The sequence below is a fragment of the Pinus tabuliformis genome, chromosome 4_1 (genome assembly GCF_031772625.1).
Source record: "Pinus tabuliformis cultivar Carrire ecotype Pingquan chromosome 4_1, CPIR1, whole genome shotgun sequence".
Classification (NCBI taxonomy): domain Eukaryota; kingdom Viridiplantae; phylum Streptophyta; class Pinopsida; order Pinales; family Pinaceae; genus Pinus; species Pinus tabuliformis.
In genome coordinates this window covers 204,892,277-204,915,735 of record NC_142303.1, presented here as the reverse complement: position 1 = coordinate 204,915,735, position 23,459 = coordinate 204,892,277, and the positions used below count along the sequence as shown (strand labels likewise).

General features: G+C 34.9%; 1 pseudogene; it reads right to left on the bottom strand.

Annotated features, from left to right (window-relative positions):
• The window catches only part of LOC149174932 (large ribosomal subunit protein uL3-like), a 138,607-nt pseudogene that overhangs the window by 1,075 nt on the left and 114,073 nt on the right, over positions 1–23,459 (bottom strand).

Here is a 23,459-nt window from a genome sequence, read left to right as displayed (position 1 = left end):
TTCATCTCTAAAAGATAGACAATTTATAATAAAGAGACCATTCATATGTTAGCAGACAGATTTGAGAAATAAAACTAAAAATCAGCTATGAAAATAAAGTAAAGGCAGCAACTTTGAATCTGTCAACTGAAACTACCACTAGATATAAAGCAAATACACAAACACACAAGCAATCCCGGGTTAAAAACCTGCAAAAGAACAATGCTGATCAGCTTAACATAAAGGCTGGAAATGAAATAACATGAAAGTAAATTACGTTGTACATGTGTCAAGAAAAGGAAATGCTGAATGGAAATAAGGAAATGCTGAACATAAAATACTATACAAGGCTAACATGAACAAGGGCCCTCCATTCATATAACCCAAAGAAGACTCAAGGTATTGAAAACTTCAGAACAGCACTACTTCTATTACTCCATGTGCAGAAAATTACAGTCAAGAGTGCTAGAACAGCACTATTAAAACAGAGTTTTGGAATGCACTAAAATGATAACGAGTTCATAAAACACTGCAACTAAAAAGTAACATAAGTGTACGCAGACGCAAGTTTTTATAGGCATCTGAAAGATGGCCTAATGCGTACAGCTAAAACTGAAAAATAAACTAACTTTCATGCGTAATTAAGGTTCAATAACATGTCATAAGCCTGCGTGGATGAGCTGGAGGTTCTGGTCGTTATGGGCATTGAAATCCAGAGTTGGATTATGTCCCCCACAACCCGCGTAACACGGACAAGTCACCGTTTGAACTGACGTGACCCAACAGCTTACGCATCACCGTTAAGCTGCCTTTGTTGACCGTAACTTGACCCTCGTTGACCGGAGGTACAGATGACGTGGATGGCTGAACAAATAGCACAGGAACCTCGAGCACCTTGATTCCTAAGTGCCCATGTGGCTCATTTGGCAAAATGACACGTGGAACCTTGAGATTAACAAAAAGGCTGCGGGATCATCAGATGGCTACGGAATCAGCAGATGGCTGCGGAATGCCTGTAAATATGTCAAAATCTAAACAAAACAGTCATACATTAGCAAAATTCCTTAATCATGCTTAAAGTCATATAATGTAATGATCTGGGTTGGTTTGCAAGGAAAATGAGGCAAAAGTGAGAGATGAATGAGGGAAAACTGTAGGTAATGGTGGATAATCAAGTGTAAAGTAGAGGCTCTACATACCCCCACTACGAGGGCATTGCATGTCCTCATGCAATCAAAAACATGGTTCAATCCACCTGCTGGGATGCCTCTGCTAAGACATCCAGCCTTCTCTTCTTTCTCTGTGTGGCCACATTGACTCTTGGTCTTTTCATCAAACACCTGAATTTCAGATTGATCAAAGCTCTCTTTAATTTCCTGCATCTCTTCTTGAGCTTTTTGTTTTCCTTCTGCCACAGGCCCATATGAAGCATGGTGTTATCTTGAACCATCTTGTCCACATTGCTCTGTATCTTCAGTTTTTCATTTTCTTGTTTGATGTGGCGATTTAGTACCTCTAGCTCAAATATTTCCTGCTTCAGTGATTGGACTTGCTGCTCCAAAGGTTGAGCATGACATGGCCCAGCAACTGCTTGTTCTAGCGTCTCCAGGTAATTATAAACTTTCTGCTGATCAGGGTCAACCTCTGGTGACCGCTTTGGGCTAGGCTCATACTGAAATTCAGATCCATGTTCAAATTCAGGCTCATGCTCAAATTCAGGCTCATGCTCAAAAGGACTTTCCTCATGTGGAGGACTAGTCTCAACCTGCTCAACATGTGGAGAGCTTTTCTCAAAGTCAGGACTTGTAGCACCTTTTTGAGGTGTGCTCAAGTCAATAAAGAATGACCTTTTACCGTTTGTGGCCCCTACTTTTCTTTGTAGCTTGCTGCTTCTTCTTACGGTGGTGGTACTCTATTTTTCTTTTTGTGCCTTTTGTTTTTGTTTTTCCACCTCCTTGGAAAGGGCAGTTTCATGGAGTTTGGCCATTCTTTGTGCTAAGGGCTGAGTATCTTCTTCACTAGAGTTCTCAGGAGTAGCGTAAGTTTCTTGAGCTACAGCTTTGCCTTTATCTTTCTTTTGTTTCATCCTACTCTCTTTTCTCTTTTGAGCAACTTCTTGGGCAAGTTCTGAAAGGGTTTCTGTGATGATTCCTTGAGCTGTTTGATCAATGTCCACAGCAGGCTCAGGATCAATTTCATGTTCAGAATGATGGACATCAGTTTCTTCTTCAATCTGTTCTTGGACAGTTTCCTCTTGGACAACAATTTCAGGGGTAGCCTCTTTTCTTTTTCTTCTACTCTTTCTAGGCACAGAGGTTTCTCCTGCTTCTTCAAAATGGTTTCTCACAAGAAATTTCTCCCAGGTATCTCTTTTTGCTTTCAACTGTTCCTCAACTAGCATCTTAACAAGACCATGATGATACAGATGTGGTTCAATGTTTCTTGGGTTCCTTTGGGCAATTGAACACATTTTTCTAAGACTTGAGAGTAGAAAATATGGAAGGTTAATATCATCTCCTAAGAAATGCATCATGACTTTGGCATGGTAAACATATAAAACTCCAAACCTTCCCTCACAAGTAAAGAATTTTTGCACTAATAACAGTAAAGTTGTCCATTCTTCCTTGACATAAGTAACAGGAATCCCTTTTGTAAAAATGCTGGTATCCATACCTGGGTTCTTTAAGATTTGCTTCCACTGTTGGTCTTGTACTGATCGGTTTTTAAACCATCTTTCTCCAGTTTGTGGGAGTGAAGTGGCTTGTGCAATACTGCTCTCAGTGACTGTAAACTTCAGGTCCCCTATCTCCAATTGATTATCTTTGTCTCTGAAGGAACGTGCAAAGGCCTTCGTAACCTCTCTGTGGTAACCTCTGAATTTCTGGATGCATTGGAGCCAGTTTGCTTTCTGCAAAGCCTCTTTAACTTGAGGATATCCCTCTAGAAATTTTGAACCCTCGGGTTCTGCTCTCAAGAGTTTACCCATTGGCTCTATGGCTCTGTTCTAAGACTTTTGGAAAAAAGGTTACACGGCTTCAACAGTGGCCCTAACACGGTAAATTTACGGCTCTACTATAACAGCCGTAACATACGTTCACTGATAACCTGAATTAGCAGAGAGGAAGACATAAAACATAGTATGGCTGAGGTAGCAGCGTAGTGAGCACAGCGGAATAAGGGAACTGCGGAAATGAAACAGCATGAATGGAATGATACGAGAGTATGAGGGTTATGAAATGATGGGTAGAAACGGTTAGGTCCTTAGGTTTCGGTCATAGGTTCACACTTGGCTGCGGGATTATGACTTAGAGAGACGTAGTACAGTAGTCTACGTCACTTAGGTACGAAAATCTTAATGGAGGAGCAGCCGCAGTTGAGTTTCAAAATCGTGAGGATCATGACCGATAAGTGTGGGGGATACGTGGATTTTTGGTCGTATGATGGGAAAAACTGGTAATCATTACATTAAATGGCAAGAAACATAACCCTGAAACTTTGCAAAATGAGATAATCGTAAGTTTAGGATTTAGATCATACCTTAGATCCGCACTTGGATTGCCTTTGATTCTTTTCCACTAACCCTTTATTGTTTTATTGTTGTTGCATGACTCGTTTCCACTTATTGTTGATGACTTCTGAACTGTAAATTTCTTTTCAAACAGACTGTGTTTTTTTTATGCAGGTGCAGAGAGCTGTGGAATCGTTAGATGGCTGCAGAATCTCCAGATGGCTGCGGAATCTGCAGTGGTACCCTTCGGCTGCACAAAATAACTTTAGTTGTCTAAAAAAATGACTTTATTGATGGAATGAAATGTAATGAATGGATTAATGAATGGATGGAAGGATGGAAAGAAATGAGGTGAGGTGAGAGTGATTAAATGAATGAGATAGTGAATGAGGTGGATGAAATGGTGAAATGAGATGGAAGAGAGAGAGATTTTTTTTTTTTTGGAAAACATGAGGTGTCAGGTGACCCTGATTTTCACCTCAGGTTTTCTTCATGAGACTGCCAATCAGAGATTGGTTTTCAGGCTCATACATTTATTTATTTTTTTCTTTTTCTTTTTTTTTTCTTTTTTTTTTTTTTCTTTTTTTTTTTTTTTTTTTTTTCAAAAACCAAAGATTAGGCTGATGGAGGAGAAGAATCCTTCTCCACCAACCTGATTGCAGAATCTTCTTTAAACAACTTGACAAACTCTTCTTTTGAGAATGACTTTTGGTAGATTTTCAAGCGATGGCCATTCACAATAAGAGGAATATGAAATTCATCAATAGTTTTCACTCTAACTGCTCCATTGCTAAAGACTTCATCAATCTCATATGGCCCAAGCCAATGAGTTTGAAACTTTCCTTTGAAGTCTTTGAACTTTGAATCAAACAATAGAGCCCAATCTCCTTTCTGAAACTTTCTTTCTTTGATATGACGATCATGCCATTTAGATCTTTGGGGCTGAACTAGATCGGTCCTTAGAATTGCATCTTGTCTTATTTCATCTAGCTCATTTAGCTGGTCCATTCTGTGTCTTTGAGCTTCTGAGAGGCTCATTCCCAATTGGACTGCCATCTTGAAGGTCTTGATTTGGAACTCAATGGGGAGCAGGACTTCCTTCCCATAAACAAGTTCATAGGGAGAATGTCATGTTGTGTTCTTCCATGTAGTCCTATAGGCCCATAAGGCTTCAGGGAGCCTTTCCGCCCAATCTCTTCTATGAAGATGAACAGTCTTGGTGATAATGCCTTCAAGAACTTTATTGGTAGATTCCACTTGGCCATTTGACTGTGGATGGTATGGAGTAGATGTTCTGTGCTTGATCTTATATTCCTCCATCAGCTTCTCCATTAATTTAGATGTAAACTGGCTGCCCTGATCTGTCACAATTTCCCTTGGGACACCAAAACGAGTGAAAATATCCTCAAAAATAAATTGAACAACTGAATTTTCAGTGGCAGAAGGCAATGCTTTTGCTTCTACCCACTTAGTAACATAATCAGTACAAACCAGTATATACTTCTTTTTCTTTGATGGAGGATTAATTGGTCCAACGAAATCTAGAGCCCATTTCTCAAAGGGTTCGATGCATATCTGAGGCTGTAGAGGAATTTCATTTGAAGGAGTTGGTTTCCCAACTCTTTGGCAGCTGTCACACCTTTTAACATACTGCTTTGCATCTTTAAAGAGAGAAGGCCAATAATATCCTAGAGAAAGGATTTTATAGGCTGTCCTCTTGTCAGCAAAGTGCCCGCCGCATGGTTCATCATGACATGCCTTAAGGATGTCAGGCATTTCATCTTCCCGAACACACCTTCTGATTATACAATCTGGCCCTGTTTTGAACAATTCATTAGAAATCCAAGAATAATGTGCACTCTCCTGAATGATTTTCCTTTTCTCATTAGGAAATAAGTGTAGAGGAAGCTTCCCTGTAACAAGATAATTAGCCATATCTGCATACCAAGGAGTCTTGGTAGTCACTGCAAATAAGTATTCATCTGGAAACTTATCTTCTACTGGAGAATCTTCATTAGTGTTTTGGATTCTAGACAAGAAATCAGCTACTGTGTTTTGTTTTCCAAGTCTATCTAACACAGTAATGTTGAATTCTTGTAAAAGCAAAAGCCATCTTGTAACTCTACCATTAGTGACAGGTTTGTTCATTAAATATCTTATGGCAGAGTGATCAGTATGGACAAAGGTTTCATAGCCGGTTATGTAGTGTCTAAACTTGTTGATTGCATGTACCACAGCTAAGAACTCTTTTTCTGTAACAGTATAATTTAACTCAGTGGGAGTCAAATTCTTACTTGTGTAATAAATGGCATAAGGGATCAAATCCTTTTGTCCCAAAACAGCTCCTAGAGCTGTATCTGAAGCATCAGTAGAAATGTGGAAAGGGAGTTTCCAATTTGGCCCCCTTAAGATGGGTGCTTCAGATATTCTAGTTTTTAAAGCTTCAAAGGAAGATTGACACTCAGGATCCCATTTGAACTTACAGTCCTTGGTAAGCAATTTGAAAAGAGGGGATGCTATCTTAGTGAAGTTTTCAATAAATCTTCTGTAATACCCAGTAAACCCAAGAAAACTTCTAACATCCTTTTGGCAATTTGGAACAGGTAACTTAGAGATGACTTCAACTTTGGATCTATCAACCTTAATCCCATTTTTGAAATATGATGTCCTAAAACAATCCCTTCAGTAAACATCATAAAACACTTTTCATGACTTAAAGAAAGATTTGTTTCCTTACATCTTACCAGTACTTTTTCCAAATTTTCCAAAGCTTCTTCAAATGTATTACCATAAACTGTGAAATCGTCCATGTATACCTCTACACAATCATGAATCAGATCTGAAAAGATTCCTAATACAGCCCTTTGAAATGTAGCGGGTGCATTGCACAATCTAAAAGGGAGTACTCGGTAGGCAAAAGTTCCCCAAGGAAAAGTGAATGTGGTTTTGTCTTGATCTTCAGGTGCTACCTGAATTTGATTATACCCACTAAAACCATCCAAGAATGAGAAATACTTTTTACCTGCTAAAGTGTCTAGTACCTGATCAATAAAAGGTAGAGGGAAATGATCCTTTAAGGTTGCCTTGTTCAATTCTCGATAATCAATGCAAACTCTCCATTTACCATTCTTTTTGGGCACTATAACCAAGGGAGAAACCCATTGGCTATCTGAAATGGGGTAAATGAAGTTTACCTTGAGCAATTTCTGGAGTTCTTCTTTCACGATTTCCCTAAGGTTTGGATTCATCCTTCTTTGTGGTTACCTAATAGGTCGGCTATTTTCTTCAATATAGATGTGATGAATACAAGTCTTAGGATCGATTCCTTTCATGTCAGTGTATTCCCATGCAAAGGCAGTGGAATGTTTTTGCAACAGTTTAGTTAATTCTTCTTGTTGTGGTCTTCCCAAGTTTTTGTTAATGTTCAATGTTTTTCCTGGAAGGATTTCAACTGTAGAACTACCAAACTCTTCCATTGAGAAGAGAGACATCTGTCTAGAGGAAAGATATTCAATGTCTGCATCTAACTGAAACTCTGTAGAGTCATATTCTAAAGGTATTTCAAAATTTTCTAATGTATTTAGAATTTGACTATCCTCACTGATTTCAGAGATGGTTAGAACAGGTTGAATAGTATCCTCATCATCAACCCACTCATCTTCTCCTATTTCTGTTATTGCCTTTGCTGGAGGATACAAATTGAATTTCTTGGTGGAATTACCATCTGATATATACATGTCCCCAGACCTACAACTTATGAAAGCATCAGTTGTGGCCAGCCAAGGTCTTCCTAAAATAAGAGGATGTCCTCCTAGATTGTTCTTGGGAGTTAAAATCATAAAATCAACTGGATATTCCCAAGAATCTAGAGAGACTGGAATATCTTCCAATACACCATCAGGTTTAATGATTGATCTATCTGCAAGTTGCAGTAAAGTAGGTGTAAAGAGAAGGTTAGGAAGATTTAACTGATCCATGGTCTGTCTACTCATGATGTTGATCGCGGCTCCTAAGTCAATTAGAGTATTTGGGATTTCAACCCCATTAATATGAGTTTTGACAATAGGGCTACCAGGATCCACATATTTTTGCATGGTAATCTTACCCATCATTATGTCTGCAATTTTTCCAACTAGATGTATCCTTTTAGTATCTCTGGTTCTTTTTCCTATTTTCTTCAAACTCAACTCCTTTATTGTCTTTGCTAGAATGGGAATTTCTTTAATGGCTTGTAACAAGGGGATCTTGATACAGACATTCTTCAATTCATCTAGGAAACTATAGTCAGGCACCCATATCTGTTTTTCCACTCCTTTGTCAATTTGCAATCTTTCAGGAAAAGGAGGTGTAGCTACAGGTGTAGGTTGCTCAACTATGGGAGTTGTAGAGGTTGATTCTTTTTCTTTTTCTTTTTGGGTATTTTGGTTTTGAAGTGATACTTCAGAACCTTTATTGACTTTGAGAGATTCTTCCTCAGAAATGCTTGGTTGTTGAACACTTGTAGAAGGTTGATCTAAGATTCTACCTGATCTGAGTTGTACTTCATTGAGAGGAACAACCATATAGGTAGGGAATGGTTGACCTTCCATCATGTAAGCATTTTGAGGGTTCCTATTATTTGGATTTGGTAATGGCTGAGAGGGAAGTTGATTTGATTTCTGCTGGGATTGAAGTGATAGTTGAGAATTTTGATTTTGTGGAGGAGGTTGTTGTTGTTGAGGGTATGGCAATGATAGTTGTTGACCTTGGTTTGGAAGTTGTGGAGCTTGCTGATTCTGAAATGATGGAGGATATTGATAGAATTGAGCAAATCTCCCATAAGGATTTTGCATGCTTTGCATCCATGCTTGAAAAGCATTTTGAGGTTGAGGCCAAGGTTGTTGCCAAGGATTCCAATTTGGTTGGGATTGAGAATTCATAGAGTTGTTAAACCCTTGATTCTGCTGTCCTTGCCAAGGTCTCCTTGCAATAAAACAGAGAGATTCAAGTGTATCTGGATCCTCTTGAAAGACTACTTTGAGGCCAGGAATTGAAGGACAATCCTTGGTCTCATGCGTTTCTGAGCAAATTACACATGTTTCTACAACGTGTGCATCTAAGGGACATTCCCTTAAAGCATGTTTCTTTCTACACTTCGGGCAAAAGATAGCTAAAGCCTCAGCTTCTGCTTTTTGTTTATTGTGAATCTTAAGGGTATCAAGTTGTTCACTAACACTCCCTAAGATGTCAGTTTTAAATTCATGAAGCATACTGCCGATTTCAGCCCTACTCACTGATCCTGTTGCAGATTTATTTGCCCTAAGGAGAGAAGGATCTCTAGGCCCTTTTTGAGTTTTTGATTTGCCCCTTGAGAGATGGATACAAAGTTCTGCTATATCATTGAGAGAAAGTTGAGAAATATCTCCTTTCCCCATCATGTTTAAGATGTCTATCCATTCATCCCTAATGGCTTTTAATAAGAGGGCTTTTAAGGTCTCTTCATCCAAGGTACTCATTTTTGCTCTTTTCAAGTTATATTGAAATCTTTCAAGTAAATCTTCTAAGCTCTCATCTTCTTTTTGTATCATTTTAAAAACCTCGTCCTTGTGATTAGTAGGCATACAATAGTCCAAATACCTATCCAAAAATGTTTGTTTCATTTCATCCCAAGTCCTAATGGATTGAGTGAGTAACCCCATGAACCATTTCAAGGCTTGATCCTTCAGAATTGAAGGGAACAATTTGAGTTTCTGAGAGTCATTCAGGTAGTCATAAGTTCGACACACCACTTCAAACTCGAATAAGAATGTTTCAGGGTCCTCAGTCCTTAACCCATGGAAGTTAGGGAGGACAGATGGTGATATGTTTTTCATAGTGGCTCGGGAATCCTCATTAACAATGGGAAACCCAAATGAATTATCCCCATCTCTATTTCCTCCTCCAAGGGGACCTCTTCCTTCATTATTGTTATTGTTGTTTCCTCCTCCTCCTCTACCTCTACCTCTACCCCTACCACCTCCTTCTTCTTCTGCCATGATGATTCTCCTAGGGATTTCAAAATCTTCTGGTTCCTCTACAAAAGGTGAATGAGAAGAGATTTCTCCTTCTTCTTCAGATGATTCCAATTCCTCAATTACAATTGGTCTTTCTGTAGGAGAAAGAGAAGAGTCTCTTCCTAGTTCAAACTCAATAGAAGGTGTAGGAGAGTCAACTCTTGGCTCTTGAATTCCAGGAATTCTAGGACTAGGAGTTTTGGTTGGAGATAAGGGGGGTGTCTCTTGTCTATCCCTTGAAGCAGATGGACTTGTAAAAATTGAACTTTGAGCTCTAGCTAAAAACCTTCCTCTAGAATCTCTAGCTCTATGCATGTCATTTTTTATTATTTTTTTCTTCAAGTCAAGTTAATAGTTCTTTTTCTCATCTTCCAGTTCACTCTAGGTGCAAGAAGATAGCATACTCAAGAAACTACCGAGTTAATAACTTTCTCTTTTCTGATCCTCCAGATCACCTTACAGTGCAAGAGGAGAGCATACTTTGATAGGTTATCAACTTCTTTCCTTGAAATTTTTATGTTTTTCTTTCTAAGAATATGGCTACTTAATTTCACTTCCCCGGCAACGGCGCCAAAATGTTTAGTCAATTTAGTGTTCCTAAATTGATGTCATTAATTGTCAACCCGGGGCTCGTAAGCTGATGAAGTGAAGGTGTACTATATGTACTTAAGCAACCTCTTAGGGCTTTTTGTCGTTTGGGGTGTTGTTTGTGGTTAATTTATCTTCCTAAGATGGAGTGATGTATTTATAAACAGATGAGTGATGGTGTGTGTAAGGTGAATTCTAGATGAGTGAAGGTGTGTGATTAGTGGTTTCTAACTACTTGCTGAAAAGGAAAAGCTTGAACGAAATAAATAAATTAAAATGAACTGAAAGCAAAGAACCACTTTCTAATGGCATTAGACACCATTCATGCTGCTGCAAATAAAAGGTAAGAAAATCACTTAAAATACCAATGATAATGTTTATCTCTTCCTAACTCTCTGCCTCTAACACATAGTACTGTGTAAGACACGATTAGGAAGTAGCTAAAGATAAGTCTAAGAAATGATAAAAATGAGAAAAATCTACTTTAAAGACTAGTTATAATGTTTTGCTCTTTCTAACTCTCTGCCTCTAACACATAGTACTGTGTAAAGCACGATTAGAAAGTAGTTAAAGATTAGTCTAAAAAGTACCCAAAGCCAGCTGCAAGTTATTAGTATTCTGATCTCTAAAAGATAGACAATTTATAATAAAGAGACCATTCATATGTTAGCAGACAGATTTGAGAAATAAAACTAAAAATCAGCTATGAAAATAAAGTAAAGGCAACAACTTTGAATCTGTCAACTGAAACTACCACTAGATATAAAGCAAATACACAAACACACAAGCAATCCCGGGTTAAAAACCTGCAAAAGAACAATGCTGATCAGCTTAACATAACGGCTGGAAATGAAATAACATGAAAGTAAATTACGCTGTACATGTGTCAAGAAAAGGAAATGCTGAATGGAAATAAGGAAATGCTGAACATAAAATACTATACAAGGCTAACATGAACAGGGGCCCTCCATTCATATAACCCAAAGAAGACTCAAGGTATTGAAAACTTCAGAACATCACTGCTTCTATAACTCCATGTGCAGAAAATTACAGTCAAGAGTGCTAGAACAGCATTATTAAAACAGAGTTTTGGAATGCACTAAAATGATAACGAGTTCATAAAACATAGCAACTAAAAAGTAACATAAGCGTACGCAGACGCAAGTTTTTATAGGCATCTGAAAGATGGCCTAATGCGTACAGCTAAAACTGAAAAATAAACTAACTGTCATGCGTAATTAAGGTTCAATAACACGTCATAAGCCTGCGTGGATGAGCTGGAGGTTCTGGTCGTTATGGGCATTGAATCCAGAGTTGGATTATGTCCCCCACAACCCGCGTAACACGGACAAGTCACCGTTTGAACTGACGTGACCCAACAGCTTACGCATCACCGTTAAGCTGCCTTTGTTGACCGTAACTTGACCCTCATTGACCGGAGGTACAGATGACGTGGATGGCTGAACAAATAGCACAGGAACCTCGAGCACCTTGATTCCTAAGGGCCCATGTGGCTCATTTGGCAAAATGACACGTGGAACCTTGAGATTAACAAAAAGGCTGCAAGATCATCACATGGCTGCGGAATCAGCAGATGGTTGCGGAATCAGCAGATGGCTGCGGAATTCCTGTAAATATGTCAAAATCTAAACAAAACAGTCATACATTAGCAAAATTCCTTAATCATGCTTAAAGTCATATAATGTAATGATCTGGGTTGGTTTGCAAGGAAAATGAGGCAAAAGTGAGAGATGAATGAGGGAAAACTGTAGGTAATGGTGGATAATCAAGTGTAAAGTAGAGGCTCTACACCAACCATCGATCCCACAGTCACTCCTTACGTCATAGTCAACTACGGGGGTCAAGAGCTAGTTAACCTGTTTTCTAGATGAAGGGCCGCAGACCATAGGATTTAATGGCCTTAGTCATCCAACTGATATCCGGCTAGAAAGGGGTCCAACATTAACCTCATGGATAGACCCGAACATTTATAGATTAAACTGGTTTAATCCTTATCGGCTCCCTAAGGATGTTAAATGTCATGTAAGTGGTCCGAGGTGATGTCATTATAGACCGTCAGATCAAATGGGTTTTGATCTATGGTGCTAGATCACCACGCAGCTCTGTTGATCGGAGGAAGTATTAAATGTCAGATTGAGGGTAAGTTCGACAATGGTGATTAAGCGATTAGGCTTGGGCGAGTGGACCCGAGAAGATTTTCGGTGCAGTTTCAATTTATTTGAAGTCCGATTATTTTTGCATTTTTCATGAGAGAGAGGTGAAATCACTTGATTGTGCGATGCGATATTGCGATAGCCATTGATCTAGTGGATGAGATCAACGGTGGAAAAGGGAAATCACATATCACAAGTCGGGAATCCTGTGTGCATATGCTTTTGAGTCTTTGAAACTCCGTGATGCGATGTATGATTTTGGGTTTTGTTGAACCTATTGTCTGTTAACCAGTAACGGGTCTGTCTTATGCTGGTCTTTACACTTGAAAAAATGTGTACCATATGTAATATTTTTATCGGTTAATTGAAGACTCCACTCTTACTTGACCAAAAAAAAAAATCATTTATTTATTGATTATTCCTTAATCCTTTAAACATTCTCATAGAAATAATTTAGTGATTCATTATTTATAAATTATTTCTATCTTATTTAAGAATTTCACCTTGAAGTAATTTAATAAACCCATTTGTTTATTAATTCTTTCTTATCATTTTTCCCATTTTTATTAATTAACTCAAATCATTATTTTTTGGCTAGTTATCTAAATAAATTTTACACCATTTCTTTGATCTTTTCCTCTCACAAATAATGAAAAAATATCAAAATATCTTAGATCTTGATTTGGTCCAATGAATATTTTATTATTTTACCACTTCAGATCTAACTTATAATTTTATTATAAATAGATATTTTTTGTCTTCTCATTACACATGACCATTATAATCATCCAACCACTCATGTTGTGACATTTAAATTTTCTGCACTAGAACCTCATATATTTTTCTTTTTGTGATTGCTCAACTAGTTTGGAGATAAGGAATCACCTGAATTGTAGATTAAGGATATAGAAGAACCCTCCTAAGGAGGATGCCCCCTTTACCCATTCTTATAGGGTCTTCTCCACAAGTGCTAATATTTGAATAAAAACTTTATCATTGGTAAACAAACTTTGGTAATTGTTATTTGTTTTAGATCTACTTTCTACTCCATGTTTTCTATTATTATTCTTTATTTTATGCAAATTTCATAATTACACATGAATGATTACTAATCCTAAGGTTTAATCCTCATATTTTATTGTTAGAATATGTGACACCAGATAAGGTTGTTCTTTGATAACCCTTCAAAAAGAAGACATCTAACAAATGGCAATTCTATTAGATATCTTAGTACTTTAGTTACTAGTGGCATTCTGTAAGTTGTTTCTTCCCCATATATTATTAGAAACATTCTATTTCTACAAAAAAAATTGTAGAAAATTGGTACTCGTTTCCTTTCCTTTTATTTAAGGTCATAGATCACAGAGGTGCAATAGATGACAAACTCGATGTAGACACTAAAAGGAAGAAACCCTAGGGAGCTAGTGCACATTTTAGGTCCAAATATGCATTGGCCAACTCAAAATTTCTACATTAACAACAATATTTAATCATTGTTCAATACACTTTTTGTTGGAATTATGGCTAATGTGTCGTCGTTGATGGCAACCTACTTGAAAAAGATGTCAACATTATGGTAACATGATGAGTATGCAAGCCAGTTCAAATGTGACAAAGGTAATGGAAAAGGGAATGCCAAGTTCAGAGATAGATGTATGATAAAGGCGAAGTTTGGGAAAGTATACAAAGTTCCTATGCATAATGGTCGTGTACATACGCAGGTATTGTGAAGAAAAATTGCATACAAAATCAGCACCATCATCACTTGAATTCTAGGGGCTTTTACCATGGTATTGACCCATAGTAATGAGTGTGTCAACAATTATTTGATCCCGTCAAAGAATACCAATGGAATTACTAAGGGAATCACCTATGGTATTGGCTAAGGCTAATGTCATATAAAGGGATGGACATGAAGGTGTTATGTATGTAAGTGATGGATTATTTATGAATGATTTGATCTGAAACAAGTGTGCACCAGGGAACATGGAGATCGATCAGATCTGATATATCTTAAATGAATACATATTGCTTAATATTTTTATGGTTTGATAGATCCATGATGATGATATGATGATGTGTGACTATAACAATGTGTATGATGAGAATTTAGGTTTAATAGATGTTATATTGTGCAACAAAAGTATAATTCAATGATTTCAGATTTGTACGCTACTTTTACTCAAGTTAGTCACGTACATACGCATATGAACTTATGGGTAGTTGCGTATATATTCAGTGAAGGGCTTTGAGTTGGTGCAGATTCGTAGGTTTGTGTTGTGAATGGAAAGTGCATATACACACTAATGCGCTTTATGAAAGCCACATACATATGCTTGGTTTTTGGAGTATGACTTGTTGATGACATTTGATCAATTCTGTTATGATTGTTGTTGTTTGTCGATGATTTCTCTATCATGATACGTTGTGTTTGATAGTGTTGATTAGGTTAAATAAGACTTGGTATATTGATGAGAGATGGTTGTGGATTATGATTGGGTTTTCAATAATTTAGTATTGTTGTATTTGATGATATTCAATTTTTAGTGACTCGCCCAGTGATTTAGTTTGACGAATATCTTAGTAGTCAATGACTTGAGATCTGTATGCAGGTATTCAACAGAGGAAGTGCGTACATATGCAAGTGTGCTAAAAATAAGTAGCGTATAGTTTTTGAAATATATCTAATCAAGGTTTACAGTGACAACAATTGGTTTGTATGATGAACAAAGAATGACTTGGTATATTGTGCATTGGTATTATTTCGTGATGATTTGTTTGATTTTGTTACAATAGATGGTTGAGATTCAGTGATTGGCTTGTTTATGTTTTATTTGGTTTAATGATTAGATGAGTTGGTTTAGATTAAAATCTTAGCTCAAAATTTTCAATTCAAAAGTGTCACACTTTTAATAGTAGAATAATGATGGTTTCACATTTTTAATGATAGAATAATGATGATTGTTAACTTTTGGAAGTTGTGGAATGAGTTTATATTTTAAATACAAATACAAGAGTAAGTTTTTACTTTGGATTCATAGCTCAGTTTAACTTGTATAAGATTTGATTTGAATTTATAGATAAATATGATGAATACAAAATAGATAAATGTGGTGTTAAAGGGGGTTTGATAAAAAAGAATTACTAAACAAAACTTATTTTAGGTACTGGTTGAAACTTATACATAAATGTTTTTGGAATATTGCATAGAAGTTATCTTTTTCCCTCAAATTTCACAGTAACCTTTGATTTGGATTTAAGCATGTTTTATATAAAATATTGTATCATACTTTTAGTTTTTGGAATAATGTTTTTGTAATAGCATGCATGAATGGTTTAACATTAAAAACTATTATATTTGATGAAATCAATAGTGAGTTTCATTAATACTATGCTTTTCTCATCTATCTTAACTTTGAGATTTTGAATTTTCTTTTCTATGTTTTAGAAGGGTGAGTACATGCTATTTCATCCTATTACATTTCATAACACTAATTTTTCCTTGATCATGTATCATACCTTTGGATTTTGGAATAATGTTTTCATTATAGCATGCATGAATGATTTATCATTCAAAATTATTATATCTCTTCAAAATTATTATATTTCCTGAAATCAAAAATGGGTTAATTCATAGTATGCTTTTATCATCTATTTTAACCTTGAACTTTTGATTTTTTATTTTTATTTTTAGAAGGGTGAGTACATGTTCTTTTAGCATATTGCATTTTATAACTCTATTTTTTCCTTGAACATTTTAGCTTATGACAGACATACCAAGTCATGAAAGCTTAATATGGATTGATTTGATGCAACTAGGGAGGGATAGACTATGATTAGAACTTGTAACGAGTATTTGAAAATTCTCATATTAGCACAATAACTTAGAATAATATAGATTCAAATTGCCAGCAAATTAACTAGTTCGGAAAAAAATTGTATTTACTCACATTAATATTGATTGATCTTGTGTGAATGGGGACAAGCCAAACATTTAAAGTTGAAAAATTATTAAAAGGATATCTTATAACCTAGGTATAATTAATCAATTCTTCGAAAAATGCATCATTTGCACCATCTTGAAAGAGTTATTTCTTTCCTCATAGCTTAATTGTTAAAGGGCAGAAAGAAAGAAACACCTAGGGAAGGGAAGTTCCTATTTTTTGAGGGAAATGCATATGTCTTTGTCTAGTCTATGCAAAATAGAACAAGGCTTATGATGTTGGGGTGAATATGCTAGGGCTATGGATTCCCATGGACAATAGAACTACATCATGAGAATTTTAGAAGATTGCCTAAAAAATATTAAAATCACTAACCAAACTAACTTTTTGAGCATGGTTATAGCCTTAAACTTGGAGCATGGTTTAAAGAATTAACTCCACTAGTTTTTTCCCTTTAGCTTAACTAGCTAATGGTTGAAGTTTGGGAATTTGCTTAATTTATGTTTGAGAATATCATTTTTTGTTACATGAAAGATTGAATGGTGTTTCCATATATTCATGTCTTTATAGGTGTTCCAACATTGTTGAGACCTAAACACACATTAGTTTCTTTTATTTCTTTAGAGTTTCAACTTTCATTTTTACATTTTATCCTTTTTCAAATCAAATCAAATTTTATTTTAAAAGAATTTATATTTTTTGTTTGAGTTTTCATTCTCTAAAAAACTTCCAAAATTTTATATCAAAAGTTTCAAAATAATTTTCTATATTGTACATTAGAGTGAAATGTTCACTCTTTTTAGAATCAAAATTTCATACTCTTTACTCATGAAAACTTGTCTTAGCCAATGGCTAAAAATTCTATTAATTTTCCAATGAAAAATCATTATTAGCGAATTAAATTGAATTATACTTAAACAACTAGAGTGAAATCCTATTTGATAAATAGGAATAACATAGTAAATTATAGAATTCATTGAAAGGAGTGCTTTTACTATAAAGGAAGCTCGTCACTTTGAATATATAGTCATTCCTTCTTAGACTTAAAACAAGAAAGTTAGAGTGAAATCCTATTTGATAAATAGGAATAACATAGTAAATTATAGAATTCATTGAAAGTAGTGCTTTTACTATAAAGGAAGCTCGTCACTTTGAATATATAGTCATTCCTTCTTAGACTTAAAACAAGAAAGTTAAACATGACTTACGGAAGTGAGACTATTGACCACAAATGATGAGTGATGAAAGTGCTAGAGCAAGCATGGGAGCACACAAAAATTATTGTTTTATCAACAAATCTAAGCCAAAGGAGTTATATTCATCATTACTACAAATGAAAAAAAATATTGTTTTAATATCCTTAAATGTTTATTGGACTTAATGTGGAAGACGAAGGGAATAAATAGGGTAGTGCTTGTGTGAATTTCGAATTCTAGAGTCAAACTATGTGTTAGCACAAGAAATGTTCAACATTTAGAGTGGACAAAAAGCTATAGAAAAGTGTGTAATGAGATTCTTAGAAGTTGAGTATATAAAGAAAAAAGATAAATTAGAAGTTACAAGAAATATTAGGGAAAAATTAAATTAAGATGTAAAGTAAGTGAAAGAAGTCACATATTATGCATGTAACGTCAAATTCAATGAAAAGATTAATGAGGGAGAATGAAAATAAAAATAAAAATAGAGCAAAATTGAGGACTCTTTTTTGATCTTGATTCCTAATTCATAACTAAAGGGGAATTAAAGGCCCTTTCTCATGAGAAAAATCCATCTTTAATCAGCCTAACAATACTAAGGACTATTTCCTCTATAAAAATGTCATTTACACTAGAAATTGTTTTCATGTCTAGAGTTTATATTCTTACATTTATTTTTCAGAAATATACATGTAAATATATAGATACAAAACTATAATTAGCTGTTTTAATATTACTATTATGGATTTTTGTAACCATTTACTCATATTTATATTATTGCTAGTTATAATCGTAATAATATGCTTCATTCCAGTTGCTTTATCATTTCAATCTTATTAATATATTTATATACTTGCATTTACATTTATACATATTAAATTACACTTTTCATTTAATTAAATTAGAAAACTCAAACAACGGATTAGATCATAATCAATAAATCTCAAAATCATTCAATAATCGGCCGATTGATTCCTACACCAAATGAGAACCAATTAAATTAAAATTTGTTAGTTAAGTGAACCCCTTAGAAAATTCCAACGGTTTCCCACCGTAAACCATTTTTAAAATTCATAACAATAGTGATATTCCAACTTGTCTGTGAAAGATTTTTATAGTTGCAAAAGTCCTCCAATACCAACCGTGTACCGTGCTCAAGCCCCGTGCATAGGAACGAGGTACATAAAATATATACTTGCAAATGGTTTCGGGCGGAATTTATTTGTCTAACAAAAAACTGAGCTTTCAATATATGAAAACGCTCTGAATGAATCTGAATAAAAGATAATTTATTTTATTGTGAGATGATATTACTTGAATTATTTTAAACTCGATAAAAAATATTTCTTGAAACAATTTTATTTTCACAATTAACTTCTATCTTCAATTTCTATAAAATTTAAATTTAAAAAAACATAAAATATTTTTATAAAATTTAAAATAAAATAAAACACAAACTTTCAAATACATAGCTTCAAAGAACTTAAGGAATATAAGAAACCATATTCAATATTATAATTACAACATCTCAAACCCAAAAAACCATATATTATAACACACAAAGAGAAACATTATAAAGAGAAACATTTAGTGTAACAAAAAAATATAGAATGCTCAGACTCCACTCTTAAGTTGAGTGATAAGTTGTGATCAGGTAAAACTCCTTCATCATTAAAACCAACTCTATATAAAATAAATCAATGGCAAAGATGGCATCACAACCAAACAAATGTCAGACAATAAAGACTCTCCATTCCATCACGACCTTGCAGGTGGACAAACATTAGAGTGGGAATTGTAAGAGGAGAATTTTGAATTTATTGTTTTGAATTTAGTATCCAATAAGCGATGGTCCTAGTAGACTAGCCAGAGAGTCATGAGCGTGAAGAGGAGGTACTGGCTGCGTATCTCATTTTACAGTACGTTGCAATTTCCTCCATTCTGCTCCATGGAAGGCGTTCCTCAATCGATGCCCACCTGCCATGTTTATTTGGAAGATGGTAATGCTTGTGCTAATTCTGGAGATAAACCATCTCCTAGCACAAGAAAACGAGATTACTAGAAAAAACAATTGAAATTAGCACTGCAAAAAATATTAGGAACAAATTAAATTATGATATAAAGGAAGGAAGTCATAAATGGTATATGTAAGATTAAATTCAATAAAAATAAAAATAGAAATAAATAAAAATTAAGACCTGGATCATCCAGACTCCTAAATTAACAACTTTCTAAAAGTCAAAGGGGAATTGAAGCCCCTTTCTCATGATCCATACTCCTAAATTAACCTCCTCATAAAAGGCAAAGGGGAATTGAAGACTCCTTCTCATGGGAAGAAGTCATCTTTAATCAGAATGCCAATAATAAGGACTATTTTGTATATAAGAATGTCATTTACACATATGTTGTTTTCATGTTTAGAGTTTACTTTTTTTTTTTCAGAAGTATTGATATAAAATTTATAAATACAAAGTTACAATTAGTTGTTTTAATAGTATATTTTTATAGGTTTTGTAATCATTTACTTATATTTAAGTTATTATTAAGTATAATAGTAATGATATGCTTCATCTTATTTGCTTTATCATTTCAATTTTATTAATATATTTAAGTACTTTATATTTACATATGCTATTAAATTAGTACTTTTATTTAATTAGATTAGACTCAGACAATAAATTTGATAATAATCAATAAATTTCAAATTTAATAAGCCAAAATCTAAATAGATTCCTACAGCAAATGTAAAACACAACAATTTAATAAGTAAACTCCTTATATTCCAACCTATCTGTAAAAAAAGGTAAACCATAAAAATAGAGATATTCCAACCTATCTGAAAAAAAAAATTATAGTTGTAAAGCTCAAATGGAGTCCTCTAATACAACTGTGTACCATGATCAAACCCAGTGCATAGGAACGAGGTACATAAAATATATATTTGCAGATAGTCTTCGGCAGAATTTATTCGTCTAAGAAAAAATGAGATTTTACTATATGAAAAGGTTTTGAATGAATTTTCTCATTGGACAGGCTGCATAGCAGGTTCCGAGATTTTACTATATGAAAAGGTTTTGAATGAATTTTCTCATTGGACAAGCTGCATAGCAGGTTCCGTCCCATTTGGATACTAAAGTGGTTGAAAATAAATTAACAGATTCCTTTTTCATTACAGTCTATTCATATATATAATTGGTTTTTAGATTTATTAAATTAACAGATTCCTTTTTCATTATAGTCTATTCATATATATAATTAGTTTTTAGATTTATTTTGAATTTAGATTAAGGGTAGTTTATATATTCTTTGAAAGAATGACTGTTTTATTGTGGATGGTGTCTTTAAATATTATTCTAACAAATTGAATAGGAAACGTTTTTTTTTTTTACCTTCAGTCAAAGGTTGGCACACTGGGCTTGACTGACGACCTACTGCAAGACTTGACCCAAGAGCTTTCCGTAATTAATCCTGTGACCTCTCACCTGGCAAGAACCCATCTTGACCAATTGCGCTAACCCTTAGAAAAAACATGTCTAGTAACATTTTTGTTTTCACAATTGATTTCCATTTTCAATTTTTATAAAATTTAAATTAAAAAAATAGAATATTTTTAAAAAATAAAATTAAAAAATAAACCTTTCAAATACATAGCTACAAACTTAATTTTAAATATTATAATTTCATCGGAGGCACTTGAAAACACATAGTATAGAGAGAAACATTTCATGTAACCAAGAGAATACAAAGACTCCGACTCCACTCTTAAGTTGAGGGATAAGTTCTGACCATGTAAAACTCCTTAACATTAAAAACAACTCTATAAAATAAATCAATGGCAAAGATGACATTACAACCAAACAAATCTCAGAGACCATAAAGACTCTCCATTCATGATACTATTCCATCATCACCTTGCAGGTGGACAAACATAAGAATGGGAATTGTAAGAGGAGACTTTTGACTATAATATCCAACAAGGGAGGTTGCATCGCAGCTAGTCCCTGCCTTTTGCTCGGTGAGGCTTATGAAGGAAAGAACATATGACTTGCGTCTAAATGCACATAAGAATAGGTTTTTAGCTAGATTTGCTTAAGATCATGAAAGTAAAATAACTTTGAACATTGAGGAATAAGATATATACACTTCATAGCATGCAGTGAATAAAACTGTGTTTGCTAAAGTATCCAACAAAATACGAGATACTTTCACAAAATACCTCAGAAAGCTTTGTTTCAACTGATTTTCTTTTAAAAACATATCATAAAAGAGATAAAGAGGCTCATCTCTGCTACAACCAACTTGCGGTGAACAACTTGTTTTCTTGTTGCGTATCACTCTTCATCCTTCCTCAACGAAGTAAGGGTTGGAATGAGCCTTAAGTTCCCAGTATTGATATAGGTTGGGCACAAATTGATAAAAGCTAAACATTCGAATAGGATTGCCGAGTGTACTGAGTTTCCACTCTTCCGAAAGTTTTTAATAGAGATGCTCAACAACTCTATTCGGAGGAAGCAACAAGTATTGTTGAGATGTGGCGGGGTAAACTAGGGTCGTGTATTGCGATCCATCAATAGTAGTTTTGCAACTTTGCATGATGGCCACCATTGTAGATGAACGCCTTAGAAGATAGTACGAAGAACGTCCACTCAAAGCAATCTTTATGTTAAAGGGACAAAGTACAGAACGCATAAAATAGTTAGGAGGAATTTATAGAAGGACGAGAGGAATAGAAAGTAATGCAGGCGCACGCCCTTGTTAAGACAACCAATTAGAGATCTTACTGTACTTTCTTCGGGGAGAATACTGATATAAGAAAGTAGAAAACACTTAGTTTTGCCGAGTCTAATAAAGGTTAGTAATATTTGAAAATCACTGTCCTAAGAGAGTAGAAAACACTTAGTTTGCAGAGTCTAGGATAAAGTCGTACTATATTTAAAAAGCACTTGAGTTTAGCTCGGTCAAATTTAGGAAAAGCTAAAGAACCAAAGCATTCAATCTTCACTTCCAAGAAATTAGCTGTTACCAAAACAATAGAATTGGCCACATACTTAAATTTGTCAGCTTTCTTTTTTAGGCTTCTGTATTTGCTCGCAGAGTCCATACAAAGATTTGCCCAAAAATGGAGATTAAAGTTTTGAGATAGTTAGAAAAGCAAGAGAAATCCGTCTTAAACCAAATAAGAAACGTTAAATTTTTTTATTAAAAGCATTTTATTTTATTAAAGATTATTTATAATTTATTATTTGTTCCTATCATATATAAGATTTTTAGTTATCATTTAAACACAACCCGTTCTTTATTGACATTCTTTTTGAATATACTCTACAAAACTTTGCATAGTAGCAAATATATGTAAAGTATCAAAGATTTCATGTATGTCGAGGAGTGTGTTAATAAAGTTAAAAAAAACCTAGTAGGAGTTTGTATGCATTTGATGTGTCAGTAGTAGTGCATGCATTTCCCACCAGGCAAGAGTAACCGCAATTACGTGTGATTGCATTCGAATCCCTTGAGTCCGCATTCCGGTAAGCAGGATAGGATCCGGAGGCATAGGAGTTGAATTAAGACCAAATGCTAGCGAGCACGAATCCTTTGTTTGTTTAGTCATGAATCCCCCTTCTTTTGCGTTAATTGCGAATCCCTTCTTGAAAGCCTTCTTCCCTGCTTCCTCAACCTAGAAGAGAGCAACAGCTGCAATAGAGGGTTCCAGAAGGGGAAGGCGGCAACCCTTGAAGAAAGAAAGCATGTTGATGTAACCGTTCTGAATCAAAACGACCAGATCATGCATTGTTAGGTGAGAGCCATTGCTTATAATTTGAGTTGTTGGGTCTCGATTGTGTATGGAGAGAATAGCTCATTTCAGAGGGAATCGCTCCGGAATGACATTGTATCTTAGGCCTCTGTGGTGAGGGGAAATCCATTGATGATTACTGGGGATTTTCATGCTATGAGAAATCACAACGACAGAGTAAGTGGGTCGAGTGATTGAGAATGAGCCAGGCGAGAGGAAGGGTTGTTAGAAAAATTGAGAATGAGTC